The sequence below is a fragment of the Oncorhynchus nerka genome, linkage group LG10 (genome assembly GCF_034236695.1).
Source record: "Oncorhynchus nerka isolate Pitt River linkage group LG10, Oner_Uvic_2.0, whole genome shotgun sequence".
In the NCBI taxonomy this organism is placed as follows: Eukaryota; Metazoa; Chordata; class Actinopteri; order Salmoniformes; family Salmonidae; genus Oncorhynchus; species Oncorhynchus nerka.
This window is the reverse complement of record NC_088405.1, coordinates 76,827,411-76,849,612: the sequence shown is the minus strand read 5'-3', so window position 1 is coordinate 76,849,612 and position 22,202 is coordinate 76,827,411. Positions and strand designations below refer to the sequence as shown.

The window sequence follows — 22,202 nt, the reverse complement described above, 5'->3', positions numbered from 1 at the left end:
GTAAATATGTTTAAATATACTCAAACACAAACACAGAAACATACACAGAAACATACACAGACAAACACGAGCACCTCAATTGGGATGGTTTCGATGCTGTGGCTTGGTGAAGGCCACTCATAGACATTGTTATAGACATAAGTTCAGGAGAGGTCACTGCACAGATACTCCTGAGGGAAAGACTCTGTTGCAGATTGATTTATAGTGAGAATACCATCGTTTTGATTTGTTTTTGCTTTAAATGGTGATATTGTGCCGATCAATTAACTATGTCTGAAAAGTTTGCAAAGTGTCCATTGAATTTTGGGAATGTTGGGCAGATGAGATGTAGACGGTGTTTGTGTGCGTCTATAAGTTGTTGTTTGTATAAGTTTGCATTATTATAAACAAAAATGATGAATGATGGGTAACACTATCTTTGAACAACTTGTTTATAATGCCACATAGTGCAACATAAATCTTCCCATACACATTAATAATAGCTCACATCTCCTTTTAACATTTTTTAGAAATGCATTAAGGCTATAGATTCCTTCACGCATCACACACAAGCACTATAATGCATAAAGATGAATAGTTCCTTATAAGACCCTATACGAATGCATAAGTGTGCATAAATGCATTTATAAGTCCGGTGACTCACAGAAAGTGTTTCTGAATGTTTACTCTTCACTCTTTCATACAAACCAGTCAAAATGACCTTGTTTAGTAGATTTTGTGATAATGTCCTTCATATATTTAAATGTGCCAAATAAACATACATAACACACTACCATTTCCCAGGAGTACAGTAGTGTTGAACACACACAGCTTTTTCCATCCACATTCAACGCATCAGTCGCCCAATCTGACTCCAATTCATGATTTATTTGTTTTTATGCAAATTGTTGTTTGGATATTACAGATTACAGTATCACAACAGGCCGTCATTGTAAATAAGAACTTGTTCTTTAACATTTAATGGGGAATGGAATTATTTTATATTCCTGGGTGGGGTGGGGGGGTGGGGGTGGGGGAGTTGACAGAGACAGAGACGTTGGGCTGGAGGGAATGGGGAGTTGGGGGTGTAGGCCCAAATCTATTTTTTATTTATTTTTTATATACTGTACAATTGTATTATTACAAAATAAACAAGTAAAAAGAGCAAGAAATGAGTTCCAAATCTCTCTGCTAATAACTGCACATGTTCAGTTTTCCCCTCCCCACTCAGACCACTCCCAGACAGTCATAGCAAAATTCTTGCTTGAGAAATTGCCATTTGCTAAGAAGCTATTTTTGTTTTATTTTTGACCATTCCATTTTTTTATTGAAACAATCACAGTAAGGTATTTAATTGTTACTCAGAAATGATTTGATATTTAGATTTTAAAAAATGGCTGCATTGGATCTTTAAAAAGGTTTGCCACAGTTTTTTGACAGATAGGTCAAATGTGTATTTGTTTCTTCAGCGGCAAAGCTTATGGAGAGAATATCATAAAATATTGATATACTGTATCTAGCAGGTGAACTATGGTATGAGAACAATGTAATTCCAGAGCTCTGTTGATGACACTAATCAAAATAGCCTGATTATTTTAGAAAAGATTGCCATTTTCAATCAGACTTCCTGTGCTCTGTCTGTCAGACCGAAATAAATTCATGCATTAGCCAGCCTAATAACGACTGATCTAATTGGTGTTCATTGTGCATTGACATTATTTTCCAGGTGAACTGGAAAACATTCAGTATAGCCTATTTCCCTTTCTGTTTTGAAACTCTAAAGCACTAAGGCTTCTTCCTTGTATTTGTAGGCAATTGCTTTTCCCCCCCTCCCTTGCTCCCTCAAATACTTTCAGATCCAGTCAAACTTTGATGGACTTCCATTTGGAGACCTTCATTGCATCCTCCTACACACCACAAAACTTTTATTCTGTGCGTTGTGCTAAGCCGTCTCTTGATGTTATTAGTCCAATGCAGGGCAGGGCAGGGCAGAGCAGATGAGAGCAAGCAGCGTATCGCACAGTTGACACACATTATTTTTATTTCCTATTTGAGCTGATAAATATTGGGATATTGAAGGCTGAAATTGTGCCTGAAATTGGAACTCCTGAGCTTGGCGAGAGGAGAGTAATCTTCAAGAGTTTGCTGTCGTCTAATGGTTTCTGCGGCCCTCTCTCTCTTCTTCTTCCATTCTCATGTTCACCAGCGATACGCCGATGGGAACATTGTGTTGCTTATCTGCTATTGCATCTGCAAGGCCTTTTTAAAATGGATACTTCCTTATCGGTGGACGTGTGAGTGAGTGAGGTCTGTGTCACTCCGGTTAAACTTTAGGTTGTGGTTGTGGTACATGATTTCCACTGAGGATTTACCCAGGTGTTTTACCCTGTTTCCATCTACATAGGCCGGCACCCGTGTTTAACTGGGCCATGGTTCTGGCAGACCTGCTCCTGAGAGGGAGAGGCGAATCGGGAGGGTTTACTCCACCCAAAACCTGTCCACGCTAAGCAGATCATTAATTATTAAACAAGTGAGGAGTTTTTGTATGGGGGCAATAAAAGTGTTGAATTTCGTCAATATGTTGGTAGAACCAGGACGAAAGTAACACTTCGTTTTTTTCCTAATTACTCAGAGATCGATAAAGCTAGATTCACCATATTTTAAGACAAACAACTTACATTTATTATTTAATTTGTAAATTAGTTTAAATTAAATAGACAAAGAACTGAACTAACGCAACATTACTCGTGTACCTACCAGCAGTAACACAGCCTTGGGATGGAAGTAACAGCTGGCAAGAAGTGCACAATATCAGTCTTGTCTCCATGTTTCTGGTTTATAATGCTCATTACTTTCAACAAATGTACTATCAGCCATAATTTCATGTTTGTGTCGATTTGAATAATTAATGCTGTAGGTTGGTAATTTATGAAAATAACCCATGCGTCAACATCGCAATGTTCCACAACCACAATATTTTGGACTTACAATATTAATCTGACTAAATAGATCACATAATAGCTATATTAACCATCATTTGCTCATCTCATCTCATCTCACTAATGGGAATGTAGTAGGAGATGTTGGTAACCATTTTTAATGACTGTTCATGCTTAGCTCTACCAATCAGGTGTGCTCCAGCTGTTCTTGTCATGCGCGCTCCTCATGTCTTGATAGAATAAACGTCATTATTCTCTTCACAAATGACAAACTCATCATGCTTATCACGTTTCCATGGCTTGACATAAGGTAATTGACCACCAGAATCATGACGATATATGTGTTTAACCACTAACCTGTCAATAAAAGCTTAGCATGTGAGAAGCTGATCCATCAAATCAATTGATTAAGGCATGATTCTAATGATGTCATATCTACTTTGCAAACATTCAGCTACTTGTTGATATTTTTCTAACATTATAAAAGTTTTAGCCTGTGCTTAAACATATTTGTATTTTTATTCCAGTTCATGAGTTTACATTGTTTTACTTTCGTCCCATCCATCTCTCATGTAACTTCTCCCAGGTAAAACCCAAGACAAGCTAGTTAGCATGACACTTGAAACTTATTATTTAGTCACTAGATGGATTAAGAAAATGACAATGTATGTTTCGAACATTAAACAACTAAATACAACTCTAAACAGAAAAACACTTCCGGGTCATATTTTTCTTACTCAAATCGCTTGATAACTGGGCAAAACATGGTCAGACTGCAGTTTTTTTGCAGGGAGGTCGTCCTCCATATTAGGAACGTGCTGACTTCACTACGTCATTCTAGCTTCTGTGTTATCTGAGAAAATGGGGGTGTTACTTTTGCCCGTGTTACTTTCGTCCCAGCTCTCCCCTAATGATATAGGTTTTTTAGGTTTTATTTATTCGCACCAAAGAAAAGAAGTGAAAGAAAAAAACATGTAAAAGTGGGAAGGTGAGGTTAGAAGCCCAAAAGAGCTTATATGAAAACCACACCACAAATATAAGTACATAAAAAAAGATGGTTCAATCAGTTAAACAAAGCATATTATTTATAATTGAACATGATTTACTCAGTAAACAATAAAAAAAAACATGTTTGATTATGAGTGTATCCATGTGTGTGTGAGAGTTAGGCTACATGGAGGGGATTATTAGGTAGTCTGGCTCATCAGGCTGACCCCCAGTCTTCACTTGAAGTTATTGAGGGATGAGGTTTTGGCAATGTGATGATAGGAATTCTAGAGTATGGTACCTCTGTATCTGATAGAACATGGACTATATGTTGGTGCAAAGGTTTAGAAGGTGAAGGTTATTACAGTGTCTTGTGTTATATAGATGGATTTCAGAATGAACCTGGAAGGATCCATTGAAGGGTTTAGGTAAACTGTCTGGGAGGTATGAGTATTTGTAGATGAAAGTGCATAATTGGCTTACATTAGTGTCGTAAATAGACACGATATTGAGTTTCTTAAACAAAGGTGCAGATGGAGCCAGGTAATTAGAGGAGGTGGCTAGACTTTGTATTTGTATTTTTTATGATGAGTAATTTGTGTAGGTAGGAGGCAAATGTACTGGCCCAGACAATATTACAATATGTGAGATATGGGTAAATTAAGCCATAGTATAGAGTTAGGAAGCAAGCCTGATGAACCAAACCACTAATCTTTCTGTTGATACCAACATATTTCATCTCTTTGCTAGAGACAAATTCAATATGATCTTTCCAGTATAACTTTCCATCAATTAGAACACCGAAGAATCTGTAGATGTGACTCGTTCCATTTCCGCAAGGTCCTTGATATTGATTAGGAATAACAAAGGTCCAATGTAAGTGTGATGAACGTGACATCCCGGCAACTTTGAGAAAAATATCAGACACCTAATTTTGCATAGGGAGCGATACGTCACATTTTCTGGCCTATCAAGACAGGATCGAACTCCCTTGACTGTGAACCTCGCAGCTCTGCTTATAAAAGGGGAGACCAGCGAATGCAGCAAACCCAGTCTTATCTCGTTGAAATATTCTCCAATGGATTCAGAGCTGTCAACAAGAAACAGTAGAAAATAATTTTGTAGAACTGAAATTAGCTATTTCTCTTCGTCACAGAGGGACAAAATGACCTCGTGCTTAAAGCTGAAGTTATAACGAGTCAGCAGGCATGCGTCGCTCAGAAGATGCTGGCTAAAAAATACTCTGTCATCAATTATATGAAATTATGCCAATTTTGTACTGTCACTAAGAAAGATCATATTTATTTTACAGTTATAAGAACGGTGAAATAGTCATTTATAATTGGATTATTACTACATTTAGAAAGCTTTTAAATAATTTCAAGTCCTATTCCCCCAGTTTTGTTGAATAGGGGAAAAAATCTATATATGACTGTTCATATTTTCATGTTTTTAAAATATTTGTATTTGAGCTTGTGTCCCCAAAAGTGACTACACCTCAGCAATTTATTAAAAAATTAATACATTAAAGGTGAGATTTTAATCTTTCTGGCAGTATAAGCATTACTAGGTTTTGTTTATGGTCCTCTCATGATAAAACATTGATTTTGGGTATGTCTATTTAGGCAGAAATCTACATTTTGACTTTTAACATTTAACACCTCAAAAAACAACTGTTTTGATGATGCAGAGGTTGTTGATTCTGTTCTTCACAAGTCCTCACTGTCCGTCCTAGCTATGGAAACACAATTTCCCCAGTATAACATAGGGGGGTATACACTAGTGTAACACTGGTGTTACAGTTGAAAAGCAGCACAATGCATGACTCCATGTCCTGTGCCCTTAGTTCAACAGGTTTTAGAGTGTATATTAGCTATACATCACCTAAAATTGACACTGAAGGTAAATCCAGAGTTTACAAGGTTGGTGAGAGTCTCATAGATCGTGAGAGTCTCATAGATAGCTTTTAATAGTTTGTTGTTCAAACCATTCTGCCTTTACAGACGTTTTTGTAAAAAAGACCACGCTCTAGCTCAGCCCCCGTTAATCACACAGACTGATACCAACGGATAGAATAGACGGATCCAATGGAACAACCCAGAAGTCTGAAGACCAAACAGACAATGTTTAAAAGGGGTTAGAAGTCCTAAATCATGCCAGTGCGACGGTGGGACTCATTGGATTTAGAGCACCTAGTCATCTGTATGCAGAGGATTCCATCCCTCTATCCCTCCCTCTACCCCCCCCCCCTACAAAGGAAAGGACAGGCGAGGGGAAATATTTGAGGAGAACAGAGGGGGGCTAATGAGTGGGGGGATTAACAGGTGGGGGGGTGTAGAGAAGGTAGAAGGGTTGGACGGGCAGCCGTGATTGTCAGTAGATTCCTGGCAGAGAGGGTTCAGGGAGGTGGGGAGGGGTTTAGGGGTGTTCCATTTCAAAAAAGACGCTTGAGAGTAGAGAGGGGCGGGAGTGAGGGGATGCTGGGGTAGGGATGCTGGGGTAAGGATGAGGACCCCTCGTCAGAGTCTGGTAGAACCGCAGAGGGCGGTCATACTAATATAGCATGTGGAGGAACCAGGGCATGGTGGATGACATGTGGAGAGGTGGTCGGAAGATAGACCTTCACCTCATGAGGGTGTTCCTTTGCAATGTGGGTTTGGACCTGTGAGGAAACCGAAGGGTAACCAATTCTGGGTTGAGTTAAAGGGGGGACTGGTGCACAGTCTAAAAACTGTCTGAAAGATACAGTAGCTAGGCTACGGAATATGCTAGCTAATTGAAAACCAGTTCATAGATGCTTCCTTCAGAATTATTGGAAAGTGAACGACTATTATCCCTATCTCCAGTTTCATCCCCTGCAAAAAGGAACCACTTCCCTAATTTTATCTCTTAATCCAGATGTATTTTTCCCATAAAATGGAAATCTGATAACTGTTCCAAACTGTTCCCAATTTAACTTGCTGATTGATACCCTTAAAAAAAAACTTTGTGACCATTATTAGAAACGATTGTAGTGGGTATACAGTAAGTGGAGTGTCAGGGGCATATGGAGAGCTGGGAGAGACGTCTCGGACACAAACCAAGCAATAGAGATCTGAAATGAGAGGGGCCACTAATGAGGGAGATGCTGGTGTTTGCTGCTCTTGGCAACGACAGCTGATGTTTGTCTTTGTGTCGGGGCAGGAGCCAAGCCGAATGGAATCCTTGGAAACACCAAACAATCCAATATTACATTTCCTCTCTCAAATGCCACAGGGAGTGGAGGGGAGCATGTGTGGGAGATAGAGAAAAAACTAGAGAAAGAGAGAGAAAGGTAGTGGGAGAGGAAAAGAGTAGTAGATAAAGAAAGAAAGCGAGGGTAAGCGATGTAGAGAAACTAGTCAGGAGATAAAAAAGAGAGGACAGCACCCAACACCAGAGAGAACAGAGAGGATGAGGACTCAGTATTACCAATGTTGTTTTAAAATGTAAAAAATAAAAACTCCCACAGAGCTCCTTGCTCTGCTATCATGAGTCAACGATCAAGACTGAATTGGCGAGCTGCTGCAGGTGCATCAACAAGTCTCTCCATCTGCCTCAGCCTCCGCCGAGGATAATACGTATGTGAGCCAATCCACAGGAGAGTCCCAAATTAAATGTTGCCAACATCCCCTTCCACTACCTTCAAGTCTGCAAAGTCAAAACTCCCTCCTTTCTCTGCAACACATAACTATTTACTTTGCCGAAATGCTCATCAAGGCTAGTATGTCTGCATCGAAGCCAGAGCTGTGTGATCCCGGTTACATGTGTAGCCTAGCCTCCGTGGCTGGCGGTGCAGGTGGGAATGGTATAAGAACACAGCCAGAAATTACAGTCTAAATACCCTGTGTGATGGAGACTCGGGGGTTGTCTGTTTCAAACATATATGGGCTTAGTCCAGGGTATAACCTAGAAATCTTATCTCTCCTCTGGGCTTTTAGAAGCATTTGGAAGGTGATGAAATAGGGCCTTTCCCAGGCCGTCACCAGGGTCCTATTTATTTGTGCACAACGTAGCAAAAACGTTTTACAACGGAAAGCGAAAAACAAGCGTTTCTTATTGGCCAAGTTCAGGTAGTTTCTCCCGTTTCGGTCCATTTTCTTCAGTTCGGTGCCTAATGAACTCTATCCACTGCTGCCCATAGCTCCATAGTTTTCCTTCTCTCCCTGTAGCCCAGGCCCAGCCCCAGCCAACAGGACATGTGGAGTGCATTAGAGCTCTGAGGACATTGGATCTCCCCCGAGTGGCAAGGCTGGATGGGTGGCCCACTGCAGCCCCCTTTCAGCAACAGGCCCGGCCCTTTGTGATTGATAGGGGGCCCGCCAGGAGGAGTCCTTGCCTACTTAACACTTACACACACCGTGCATGCCACAAACTGCACACACTAAACACTCAAGTACAATACACTGCATACACCACATTATACATTGAGAGTACATACATGTTATGTAAATGTACTATTATATTTATCACTCAATTAAGTGAACACTACAAATGGCAGAAAGTGTGCAGTTAACACCCATGGGCACATTGCACACAGTTAACACTTTTACAGTGTTGCACATATCACTCATTGCTCCATTCCTGCTCTCTCACCACTCATGCACACAATACAACACAAAGAACTTGAAATAAAGTATTATCATTAAGAGATTAGACGTTCTTCACAATGTTGCAAAACCATATTTTGGAGTCTTAATCTGAGTTCAACTGCACCTACTCTTGACTAGAACTTCGGGGTCATTATTCGTCACATACAATATATACAGTACCAGTCAAAAGTTTGGACAAACCTACTCATTCCAGGGATTTCTTTATTTGGACTATTTTCTACATTGTAAAATAATAGTGAAGACTATAAAACTATAAAATAACACATACGGAATCATGTAGTAACCAAAAAAGTGTTAAACAAAGAATGTGCAAAGCTGTTATCAAGGCAAAGGATGGCTACTTCTTAGAATCTCAAATATGAAATATATTTTGATTTGTTTAACACTTTTTTGTTTACTACATATGGGTTGTTTCATAGTTTTGATGTCTTCACTATTATTCTACAATGTAGAAAATAGTCTAATTAAAGAAGAAATGTTGAATGATTGGTGTGTCTAAACTTTGACTGGTTCTGTATAAATAATCCATCTCTACATATGGAAGCAATGTGAAATTATTTTGAGAAACAACATACAATTGATTCACTTCGAGAACATCAAAGCAGTGCCTACATCACTGACATTATCATAAACCATCATCAATGATTCTTAAGCTATTGTAAAATGTCTTCCCTATAAGTTTTCAGTATTCTTGACAGTGAGAACTTTTTTCAAAGAGGAATAAATTGCCCTCGCCTGATTTGCCATTTAAAATAAATTGCAGCGTCGGCCCAAATGTGCAATTCACAGGAACTTCTCTGCGGTGTGCCACGCACGACACAGACAAGGTTAATCCATATTTTACATTTGAATATAAGATGGAAGCGAAAGAGAGATAGAAGAGAGAAGGGGAGCTAGGTGGCTCCATCAGCCTCCATGCCAGAAGATGAGGGGAGAAAGGTAGACTGAGACAGACCAAGGCATACCGAGAAGAAAGGAAAGAAACAGCCGACATTTAGAGTAAATGGCATCCAAAACCCACTCCAATTATCTTTGCCAGCCATGCCAGCGAGACTGACTTAATTAAATGACTTGAGAGGGACGGGAACGGAAGGAGCCGCCAGTGATTAAGGGGGCAAGGCAGGTACGTATCAGCTGCGAGCACAAAGCTTGGTTGGCAGTCGACTGCCGACCACACTCCCTTTTCAAATCTGACATCATAAGAAAATAAAGAAATCATAAGAAAAAAGAGAGGCCCTTGTCGATTGGAGCCATGTAATTGCACTATTCAAATCAAATGTTTCTATCATCGTTCACATATTCTAAAGAATATATTCTATATTTTTTTAACTGATTTTATTCCCCCTCCAAATCCCCCATAATCCTCGTGCCTTTCTGAGGCTGCCTCTGACGGTGACCTTTTCGCAGGGAGCCTGTTACCATAGAAACCGACAGTGCAACCCCGCCGTTCTTTCTGTGTTTCTGTCACTGTTTGGGTAAAAAGTGTTGACCTTGAGGTAAATAACAAGCATTATTTTCCCCTCCCTCTAAGTCAAGTGTTGTTTGTGTGTCTTACATGTCAAGCTACAGGTGAAGCTTGGTGGACTCTACATGTAGAACAGAACAATAATGTCCTGAAAATATTTCATGTACCATAACAATAGATGGTTTGATTCTCAATTTCCCTTTGTCTTAAACTGATTTACATGTATTATCATCAGAAGGTCCACAAAGCATGCCAAGCATTTCTCCTTTCACTTAAAGCGAAACCTTGATCAGCAGATACGGTGGTTCAAGTGGCACTGCGTCTTCGCTAACACCTGTTACTCTTTCCGTTACTGTTTCTATTGTCTCCTGTGCTGATTTGAATCTTGGAGATGTTGTTTGTACATAAGGATGGTGGGTGGAAGCTTTATTCTTATGTTTTTGTGTGAACACAGAAATATATAACAATTAACAAGTTGATAGCCATTGCCTACCACAGTGTACATAGCTTTGATGTGGTTTGCAGTTTGAGAATAACAGTGTAGGCATAACCTCATTACTGAAGTTAGAGCAACAAACTTATCTGGACCAGCAGAAATCAAATGAAATAACCTTACTTTGCTTGAAAAGACAGAGTTTATTTAAATACATCGTATTATAAAATAGCATTTATTTTCATAGAATATAGCTTGCTCGGTGCTGGTGTAATATAACAAAAATACTCAACATTTTGGCAAAGGGATAGGGATTTTTGTTCTAATCATCACTGGTTGGACTGTTGAATACAAGACGGCACCCAGGGACATTTTTTAAGTCTTACATATAGTGTTTCAGTCATTCGAACGCTGCCTCTGAGTTCTGGAGGCGGAAGATCAGGCTCCCACCATAGCCTCACTCCCTGTGGGGAATAACTGAGCTAGGTGAAGGGTTGAAGAGAGATTGAAAGAGAGAAGGAAGGGGAGAAGGAGGAGGGGGTTGGGTTAACATGACAACTGCTGTTTTGTCAGGGCTAAAACCAAGCTTCTCTCTCACTCCCTCCCTCCCACCCGCCTCTCCGGATCCTCTTTCTCTCCCTCCCTCCCCTCTCCCTCCTCTCCCCATCCCTCACTCCCTTCTATCTACTTCTCTCTCTCTCTCCCTCTCCCTGTCTCCCCGCTCGGGAGCGCTCGCATTCCCCTGTTTTGTGCTTAGAGGCGAGCCATAGCGCTTCTCTCATCTCAGTGGCAGGATTTTTCTCAGGGCTCTAGATCCTCCGCCAGTTGCCGTGGAGACCGCCATACCACAGCTCTGACCCTGGAGGTTTGGGCCTGTTTTACTCCCAGCAGGAGCTACTGGCAGCTGGAGAACAGCTGTTACTACCAGGACCAGGGCTAAATCGGCTGCAGGACCCAGCACAGGCCTACAACCACCCAGAACAAACACTGGGTACACACACTGAGAACACTGTCTGGTGTGGATGAAGACAAAGAATATGTGGAAGAAAAGCAAGAGAGTAAAGTTGGACTGGAAGTTTTTCAGGAGGCCAGGAAACTTTGAATCGTTCAATTGTCTTTTGAGAGACTTTGCTTAGGACAAGTCAGTCAGTTAGAAACATGTCGTTTATGATCCCAAACAGTCGTGTATTTTGTGCAAATCACGATTTCTCATTTCCTGTGAATGGACTGAGTAGCCGAGATATTTGAATGGAGACAGAATGGAGCAAAGTCAGATTAGTAGCTGATGTTCAGTTCACAGTATCCATTACACACTGGGTCTAAATGCTCCTGCAGGTGAACACTTAGCTTTATTCACCGTGTAATAGATTTTGGCAGGACCCTCTTACAGAGGAGCCAAAAGGCCCATTGAGCTGAATCCCACAGCAGGCCAACCGTAGCAGAATTAAGATGGTGCAGAGGATTAAAGTATGGGCAACTGATCCGCAACCGCAAAGCGTCACAATGTAGCAATTCCTATAGGGGTTCTCCAAAATGGTATACAAACTTCACATGCATACCAAGGGCAGACTGATGACAGACAAGGGAATATTCAAACCCATTTCATTGGCATCTGTACCAAATACATACATACTGTATACATTCTGTACATGTCTGGGTTGGAAAACATCTTAACACGAGATGCATCACATTGCTGCCTATCGGCAGTGATTGGCTATCTCACTCATCTCCATTCCATAGATATCATCTGCACATTGAAGAAGTTATCATATCTTTTTCCCCTATAAAATACAGAAACCGAACACTTGCAAAAGTATTTTAACAATATGTACAAAACCAAACGTTGCTGCTGTTAAATTCTTGTAGCACTTTGTGTGCCCTCTTTTTGAGTTGAGCACTTTCCTTGTTTCAGAGTGCATCAAACACTGCCATATCCCCCACTGCATAGATGCACGAATGCTAACTCAATCTCAGCGCAGCACGTTTGATGCCTCAACTGGGTTAAAACCAGGGCATTGTCTGTCTGGAAGTTTCACCAGTACTATTTTTTTTAAATGACTTAATATACTGAATTAGTTAGTGTCTGTATCTGTTGTACATATAGCTGATGAAAAAAATAACTGTGATATTATCAACTTGACTCGGTATTGATCTGCTTAAAATCGAGAGAGAAGATTGCAAGTGAAATAATGTTTTTGCTGTGTTAAGTGCTACATAATTACAGGCTAGAATACTTTTTAACAAAGACAAATAAACATTCTGAAAAAAACTTGCATTTTTACTATAATTGAAATACAATGACACAAGTGGAAGCCCACAGACTTTCTATAAAACCTTCCACCCTCCAGGCCTTTCAATAACGCTATAATGTTTTACAGGGATGGGGTGGGGGGTTGATGGTGTGGTGAGGTGAGGTGAGGTTATAGTTGTAGTGTTTTGCTGCCTACGCAGGGAGCTACGTCGCAGAGTCTTTCGGTTCTTCCTCTCCATCTGTTTTGTTTTCCTTCCATCGTCCCTTTATGATGAGCTGGGTCTTCAGTCCCCCCAATAAAATCCCATTAGCTCTTAATGAAGTCGGTTTCGCAGCCTCTCAGCCTCACCTCATTTAGCACGATTGTCTGGCGGCCATTAGCATGGAGGCAATTACAGCCGCGCAGTGAGAGTAATTGGAAATGCCGACAGGGACCCCAAGAAATGAGGAATAATAAATAAAAAAAATCAAACTAATAAGCTTCCATTCAGATGGAGGGATGGATGGAGGAGGGGGCTGTGGCTAAGTTAAATCAACATAATTAGAATTAGGGTTGCTGGGTAGGTGGGGTAACAAGAGCAGGGTTGGGTAGCTAGCAGGGTGAGGAGATGTAAGGGTTTCACAGGGATGATGATGAGGTTGAGATGGCAAGAAAGATGGGATGGGAGCTAGCGAGGTAGCTAGTGTGCTAACAGTTATGATAAAAGGCATACAGGTTCACTTGAGATTGCCCAACAAAAAGTTGCAGTTGCTATATTTACAGGCGTACTCCAATTTGTTACCTTTTTCTGTTTTTCGTTCCATTATCGAAATGACAGCTAAATCGTTTAATACATTTGGAAAATGCCCTTACCCTAGGCGGCACCCTAGGCTCACAGATTATCCACTAATATGGCTTGGTATGTATGGAGGCAGTGCAGGCTAAATTACTTTCTCGAGGGTTTACATTGGATTTCCTTGTGGGATTGGAAATGGCAACGTACACTATTTAATTGTCTGTAAAGACAGTGGGAGGCGTCAGGTACTTCAATCTAAAATAAACTTAGTTGACTCACCTGAGAGTGAGCATTTTAGATGTTATCTATTTAATGGCTTCCCTCTCTAAATTCAAATCAAATTGTATTTGTCACATGCGTCTATTACAACAGGTGCAGACCTTACAGTGAAATGCTTACTTACAAACCCTTAACCAACAATGCAGTTGTAAGAAAAATAAGTGTTAAGTAAAAAATAGATAAGTGAAAAAAAGAAGAAGTAACAAATCAATAAAGAGCAGCAGTAAAATAACATTAGTGAGGCTATATACAGGGGTACCGGTACTATGCTTTGCTAACCTTGCTATGCATGTGCAAGATACTTCATATGCTACATACAATTTTGTGAGCAGGAAACTGTACACAAGGTACTCATCGGAGTCCTAATGGCATTCCTTAAACACTTGTATTGACATAGCAAAACATTAAACACACAGTTTTGATTCCAACGATGCAACATTAGCTGTAACTAACCCCTGAGATGCTAGTCATTAGCCACATGCTAACACTAATGCTAACAATACAATTCCCTACCACCATTTATTTTGTCCTCCTTGATAAAGAACTTCACAGTGGAGAAATTAAATTAAATGAGATTAAATGAAAGGTCCAGAACATTGGATCCAGTACTTTTGGCACATGGCAAGCCCCGCTTTGTGCCAGATGCCTGGGCATCTCCCCTGGCTCCCTCCCTCCATCCCCTCCCTCCCTAAGCTGAGCGACAGGTGGAAGAAACCTGATCACCAAGCACAGGCCTTTACCAGGGGGCACCTCTGCCAGGACCGGGCAGCCTGCCCACACCACCCACAATGGTGAAAGAGGTGGCAGAGGTCTGGATAGAACCGAACCAAAGAGGGAGTTAGGGTGATGCAGGCATGGAGGGGAAGAGGAGACTAGAGGTAGGAGGTGGAAGGGGGTTACAATGGAGCCTTTGGCTAGAGAGACTGCGAGGCCTGGCACTGGGTGTGCAGGGCCTAAGCGGGAAACAGGAGGTCTGCTCCCACAATAGTCGGGGAGAGTCTCCTGAGGGGGAATCCACAATAGCAGGACAAATGGCTGCTGTCAACAACGCTCTCAAGGCCCCTTCCAGGCATCGCCTATGTTTAGACCTGGGCCCGCCCGGTGACACTTCCCCTAGAACACCACAACACAGTGCTATACAATGCAGGGAGACTTCTTGAGATATACACTGGGACTGATAGGGACATTTTGGTTACTGAAACCCCTTTTTATTGCATGTAGTTTTACAGGCTGTTTCCTTGTTAGGAATGACAACAAAGGGAACTACAGGAGAGGAAGACAATATTTGTATTCTTATGCATCTATCCATCTTAGAATTGGTCATACTATATGTGCATATGAAAGCATATATCAATGTCAAAAGGTTTTCTATTAATCCATTCAGACCGGTGTGGATTGGGTGAACGGCTGTGCTAATCAGGATAGTAAAGCTGCATGATCGCTGCCCATTTATCGATAAAATAACACGTTGATGTGAAGGAATGGAAAGAGCTAGAAAGCCATTGACAGGGTTCATAAGAGACTATCATCAAATATGTTTTATAACTAACTCAAGATAAACCACAGCCTGTCATTTACAATGGGAGCAAATTAATCATAGTGGGTAGAACAAGCAAGGAGGTGGGCAGAGCCAAGCATGAGCTAGCGAGATCCTATTGGTGTGTTCTAGCATGTATTTGCATATTTATGTTAGGGAAAGCCTACTTTGTGAAGTACACGTGTGCAATAACTCATTTCGCCCCTTGCACTCCTAAACAATGTATTTTTTAAAAACTTTTGGCAAAGAGTAAAGTCTACAAAATGTAGTCCACTCTGTAAACAGATTCGTAACAGATTCTATACGGACAAAAATCTAAACGCAACATGAGAACTGTTGGTCCCATGTTTCATGAACTGAAATGTTCCATACGCACAAAAACCTTATTTCTCTAAAATGTTGTGCACAGTTTTGAGGGAGTGTGCAATTGGCATGCTGACTGCAGGAATGTCCACCAGAGCTGTTGCCAGATAATTGAATGTTCATTTTTTTCTACCATAAGCAGCTTCCAACGTTGTTTTAGAGAATTTCGCAGTACATCCAACTGGCCTCCCAACCGCAGACCATATTTATGGCGTCGTGTGGGTGAGCGGCTTGCTGATGTTTCCGTTGTGAACAGAGTGCCCAATGGTGGCGGTGGGGTTATGGTAGGGGCAGGCATAAGCTAATGACAATGAACACAATTGCATTTTATTTAAGGCAAATTGAATGCACAAATAAACCATGATGAGATCCTGAGGCCCAATGTGAGGCCCATTTTTTTTAAGGTATCTGTGACCAACAGATGCATATCTGTATTCCCATTCATGTGAAATCCATAGATTAAGGCCTAATAAATATATTTCAATTGACTGATTTCCTCATATGAACTGTAACTCAGTAAAAAAAAAAATTGTTGCATGTACAAATTACTTCGACTAACATGTACCCATGCACATTGACACGGTACCGGTACCCCCTGTATATAGCCTCGTTATTGTTATTTTATTGTTAATTTTTACTTTAGTTTATTTAGTAAATATTTTCTTAACTCTATTTCTTGAACTGCATTGTAAGGGCTTGTAAGTAAGCATTTCACAGGAAGGTCTACCTACACCTGTTGTATTCTGCACATGTGACAAACAAAATTGTATTTTATTTGATGTTGTGTTTATATTTTTGTTGAGTATAGTTTTGGGAACAGAGAAAATGTGCAGAATGTCGCCCAAAATCCATCTCGCTCCATCTCCTCCCACTACCGGCCACTGGGCTTCTTCTCATTGCCATTTGGTGGTGAGTGGAAATGCCAACCGGATGCTTCAGATGTATACAACCGGTGAAACATCTGGCTCATTGTTCTATCTGTGCTATCATCTCATGGCTGCCATTCCACTGAGGAGAGGCAGTGGTACCTGGTGCGGATGGCTGCCTCTTCCCTCACACTGAATCCTAGGTAAAAGCCTATAAGGACTATCAGAAATGCAGTCAAGCAGCTTGGCGCAAAATAGGAGGAGCGGAAAGAGCAACACAGGCCTCATCCCGTCAACACCCCCCTCCTCTCCTCTCCCCCTGCCTTCGGAATGAAAATGTTTATTTGTCTAAAAAGATCTATACAAACAATCGCTCTGTACGATAGGCGAGATGGTGACTCCAGCCATGAGGAGATTTAATTAGCGAAATCTTGTTAGTTCTAACAAAATCAAGCGTAAGACAATCCTCGGCAGGGCTTCGAAGGATCCAGGCGGGAGAGGAGAGGCGGGAGAGAGGAAGCAGGGGCTGGGAGCGATTAGGGCTGGGATGATATGGAAACGGGCAGCACCAATGCACCACTGCTGTGGCGGGAAATGGCTCGGAATACCCAGCTGCTTTCACACTCAATTAAAGAGACTTCCCTCTCTTTCTGCCCTCCACCCTCCCTTCTCATCCTATTCCCCCCTTGATAAAAAATGAGTTCACCTCACTGCTGCCTGTCATTATAGTGTCACGGTAAAGCCCTCGTCTCGAACTCCCCCCACAGCTTCTCTTAGAACTCGTCAACTCCAGTCAATTCCATCCTGGCCCGCTCAGCCATTAAAGACATAAATAGTGTTTTTAGAGTGTATCTGACTGCTATTAAAAACAAGATGGGAAAAGGCCGCATCCAAACTTTGGGAAATGAACTCCCTGTGAAAAGTAAAGACAACTTAAAAAGTCCAATTTGGAAATACAATTTAGCCGGCGTAATTAGGAAGAGGCCTTAAATGATTGATGTTGTGCTACCTCAACCGAACCACGAAGGAGTTGAGTAAATCAAAGAGATTGAACTACTCTTGCATGGCAGTTTGTTTAAGGTAGGAGTTACAATTAATTGTGTGCTCTTAGTCTTAGCCTTTATCATGGAAGATAAAAACACTTGCAGTTGGATCGGAAGAGGCAGTTCGACAGAATTAGATATAACAGATGTTAGTCATGCATATACAACACTTGCCTAAACACTACACTTAGGCCCTGCTAAATAAACCTCTTCTCTAATGGTGCTGTAAACAAACATACAGTATGTAAACATCAACTTTAATGAAGAAGACTTCAATAGTTAATTGTCACACACATTGCACCTAATGTGGATCTCCCATTTTTCTACCGACATTTTCATGAGAGTCTATACTAAACAAAAATAAACGCATCATGCAACAAACCAATTTCAAAGCTGTTACTGAGTTAAAGTTCATATAAGGAAATCAATAATTTTTTATTAATTCATTAGGCCCTGATCCATGGATTTCACATGACTGGGAATACAGATATGCATCTGTTGGTCATAGATACCTTAAAAACATTAGGGGCGTGGATCAGAAAACCAGTCAGTATCTGGTGTGACCACCATTTGCCTCATGCAGCGTGACACATCTCCTTCGCATAGTTGATCAGGCTGTTGATTGTGGTCTGTGGAATGTTGTCCCACTCCTTTTCAGAGGCTGTGCAAAGTTGCCGGATATTGGCGGGAGCTGGAACACGGTGTCATACACGTCGATCCAGAGCATCCCAAATATGCTCAAAGAGTGACATGTCTGGTGAGTATGCAGGCCGTGGAAGAACTGGGACATTTTTAGCTTCCAGAAATTGTGTACAGATCCTTGCGACATGGGGCTGTGCATTATCATGCTGAAACATGAGGTGATGGAGGCGGATGAATGGCACGACAATGGGCCTCAGGACCTCGTTACGGTATCTCTGTGCATTCAAATTGCCATTGATAAAACGCAATTGTCCGAGGCTTATGCATGCCCATACCATAACCCCACCACCACCATGGTGCACTCTGTTCACAATGTTGACATCAGCAAACCGCTCGCCCACACAAACCGCTCGCCTCTAAAACAACATTGGAGGCGGCTTATGGTAGAGAAATGAACATTCAATTATCTGGCAACAGGTTTTGTGGATATTCCTGCAGTCCGCATGCCAATTGCACGCTCCCTCAAATCTTGAGACATCTGTAGCATTGTGTTATGTGACAAAACTTCACATTTTAGAGTGGCCATTTATTGTCCCCAGCACAAGGTGCTGTAATGATCATGCTGTTTAATCAACTTCTTGATATGCCACACCTGTCAGGTGGATGGATTATCTTCGCAAATGAGAAATGCTCACTAACCAGGATGTAAACACAATTGTGTTAAACATTTTCGAGAAATAAGCTTTTTGTGCATATGGAACATTTCTGGGATCTTTTATTCCAGCTCATGAAACATGGGACCAACACTTTACATGTTGTTTTTACATTTTTGTACAGTGTACATGTAAAATTGGTTTGTCTGGCACTCTGTTCAGAGGTCCTAAGTGCTCTTGGCAGGCAAACACTATTGGTGTGTTACTTCCCTATTTTAGGACTGTGAAAAGGTGATGGAAAAACTTACAGTTAGTTTGCCCTCTGCAACAAAGCAGTAGTCAATGTTGTCGTTGTCTGCTCTTCCACGCCTTAGTGTCCGGTCCTCCACACAAAGTCTACAAAACAGGAAATATTGTTGTGTGGGTACACATGTATAAAGCCACTTCTTAACATACAGTATATCCCACATACTGTACACATGAGTAAGCAAAGTATTTTATTGTAATTCTGCAATGATAGTGGTCCACGGATATTTCTTATCTTTACAGTATTGTCATGAAAATACCCTCATATTATGTGTGTAAATATGTTGAATATAGAATTTCTTGGCTGTAAGGACCCTTTGTCTCTGTGAGATAAACTCCTTTGTGCCTAGTACGTCCATAGGCTCTTGGACTCCCCAAGTTTCAAGGAGTTATGGTGCAGTGCAGTCAGTTAATGTGCACAGATTTAAGTTCAATCATCCATTTAGGGTTGGGCACATGATCTTTCACTTGACCGGCTAGTCGTGTCTCCTGTCAGTGGGAGTGTGGTGGTCCTCCCAGTAGGCTAGCGACTCCAGCAGCTACCTGCTAACACCGGAGCTCTGAACGGCCTACGTTTACCAAGACCTGTATTTACTTTTATTTCACCTTTATTTAACCAGGTTGGCCAGTTGAGAACAAGCTCTCATTAACAACTGCGACCTGGCCAAGATAAAGCAAAGCAGTGCGACAAAAAACAACATGGGATAAACAAAGTACAGTCAGTAACAATAGAAAAACCTATATACCTATAAACCTATAAGCAATAAATAGGCCATAGCGAAGTAATTACAATTTAGAAAATTAACACTGGAGTGATAGATGTGCAGATGATGATGTGCAAGTAGAAATACTGGTGTGCAAAATAGCAAAAAAAAGTAAATAAAAACAATATGGATTGGCTATTTACAGATGGGCTGTGTACAGCTGCAGAAATTGGTGAGCTGCTCAGATAGCTGATGCTTAAAGTTAGTGAAGGAGATAAAAGTCTCCAACTGGAAGGAAAGGCGGCCAAAGCAGGTGTTGGCTTTGGGGATGATGAGTGGGATATACCTGTTGGACCAGTGAGCTGAGAAAAGGCGGAGCTTTACCTAGCAAAGACTTGTAGATGACCTTTAGCCAGTGGGTCTGGCGACAAATATGTAGCAAGGGCCAGCCGACGAGAGCATACAGGTTGCAGTGGTGGGTGGTATATGGGGCTTTGGTGACAAAACGGATGGCACTGTGATAGACTGCATCCAGTTTGCTGAGTGTTTGAGGCTATTTTGTAAATGACATCGCCAAAGTCGAGGACCGGTAGGATAGACAGTTTTACGAGGGTATGTTTGTCACGACTTCTACCGAAGGTAGCTCCTCTCCCTGTTCAGGCGGCGCTCGGCGTCACCAGTCTACTAGCCATCACCGATCCCTTTTTCCTTTTCTGTTTTTTTTGTCTTTGGTTCTTTTTCACACCTGGTTTCATTTGCGTTAATTTCTGTGTGTATATACTGTATGTACCCTGTTGCCTGCCTAAGTTTGTGCGCGATTAGTCTTTCATTGTGATGTGCTCGGTTAGGTTATGCCTTTATTTGTTTTCACGGATTCTAAAGTGTATGATTGTCCTGATTTACCTTTTCGATTGTGCCATTCCTGTGTTGGTGGACTTTCCTATTAAAACACGCTTCTCAGACATCCCTGCTCTCCTGCGCCTGACTCCTACACCTACCACCTAGACGCAACATTATCACAGAATCCCGCACCACTTCGATGGAGTCAGCAGGAGCGGACGCGCTCCCAGTGTCTATGGAGGAGCGCGTTCAACACCACACGGCAGTGTTACACCGGCTGGGGACCGTGATGGATCAGGTGATGGTGACGATGGAAAGATGGGAGAGAGGTGGCCTTCCCACACCTCCATCAGCCACATACCACCACAACCCTCTCCTTCATTGCCTGGTTCCAGTGGGATTCGACTCACACTCCCGAGAGAGTACAATGGGACCGCGGCCGGGTGCCAGGGGTTCTTACTCCAGATGGAATTATACCTGGCAACCGTTCATCCGACTCCGTAAGGGAGGCCCTGGAGTGGGCCAACGCAGTATGGAACGATCCTGACTCGGCAAGGGACCACTATTCAGAGTTCCCCTGCCACTTTCGGGCCGTGTTCGACCACCCACCTGAGGGCCGAGAGGCGGGTGAACGGCTGTTCCATCTGAGGCAGGAGAAGAGGAGTGCTCAGGACTTTGCCCTAGAGTTCCGGACCTTGGCCGCTGGCGCAGGACGGAACGACAGGGCCCTGCTCGATCACTATAGGTGCAGTTTGCGCGAGGACGTCCGAAGGGAGCTAGCCTGTAGAGACACCCGCTCCTTGGGCCAGCTGATAGACATGTCCATTAGTTTGGACAACTTGATGGCGACCCGCGGACAACCAGAACGGGTCCTGTCAGTTTCATCCCAGAGCTCCTCCACTCCAATGCCCATGGAGCTAGGAGGTGCTGCAGTGAGGGCGACCGGAGGAGGGGGCCTTTCCTGTACCAGCTGTGGTCGTAGAAGGCACACTGCTGACCGGGGCTGGAGGGGTCCTCCAGGGAGTCGAGACACCAGGCTGAGCACTGCTTGGACACCTCAGGTGAGTCGGCACCAGACTCACCCAGAGCCCTCTGTTGGTCACATGTATGTGTTGATTTTTTCCCCTGAATTTTCCCCTCATTCCCGGCATAAGGCGCTAGTAGATTCAGGCGCAGCAGGGAATTTTATTGACTGCGGTTTAGCGCATGTTCAGCTTGACAAACCCTTCCCAGTGCACGCCTTAGATAGCCGACCATTAGGGTCAGGGCTAGTCAGGGAGGCCACGGCTCCACTGGGCATGGTTACGCAGGAGGGTCATGAGGAGAGAATTAGTCTCTTTCTCATTGATTCTCCTGCATTTCCGGTGGTGCTGGGGATCCCCTGGTTGGCCCGTCACAACCCCAGGATTTTGATGGTAACAGAGGGCTCTAAAGGGGTGGTCAGAGGAGTGCTCAGGCAGGTGTGTAGGAGTTTCCATCGGTACTACGACGGTGGAGAGTCCAGACTC

The 22,202-nt window shown here is 42.4% G+C and overlaps 1 protein-coding gene across 1 annotated transcript in view; it reads right to left on the bottom strand.

The window, feature by feature from the left end:
* The window catches only part of LOC115136017 (uncharacterized), a 133,541-nt gene that overhangs the window by 86,811 nt on the left and 24,528 nt on the right, over window positions 1–22,202 (bottom strand). Inside the window, exon 2 of the mRNA XM_029671342.2 lies at window positions 19,153–19,240. The gene's annotated coding sequence lies outside the window, so the exon portion shown is untranslated. The remainder of the gene's footprint in view (window positions 1–19,152; window positions 19,241–22,202) is intronic.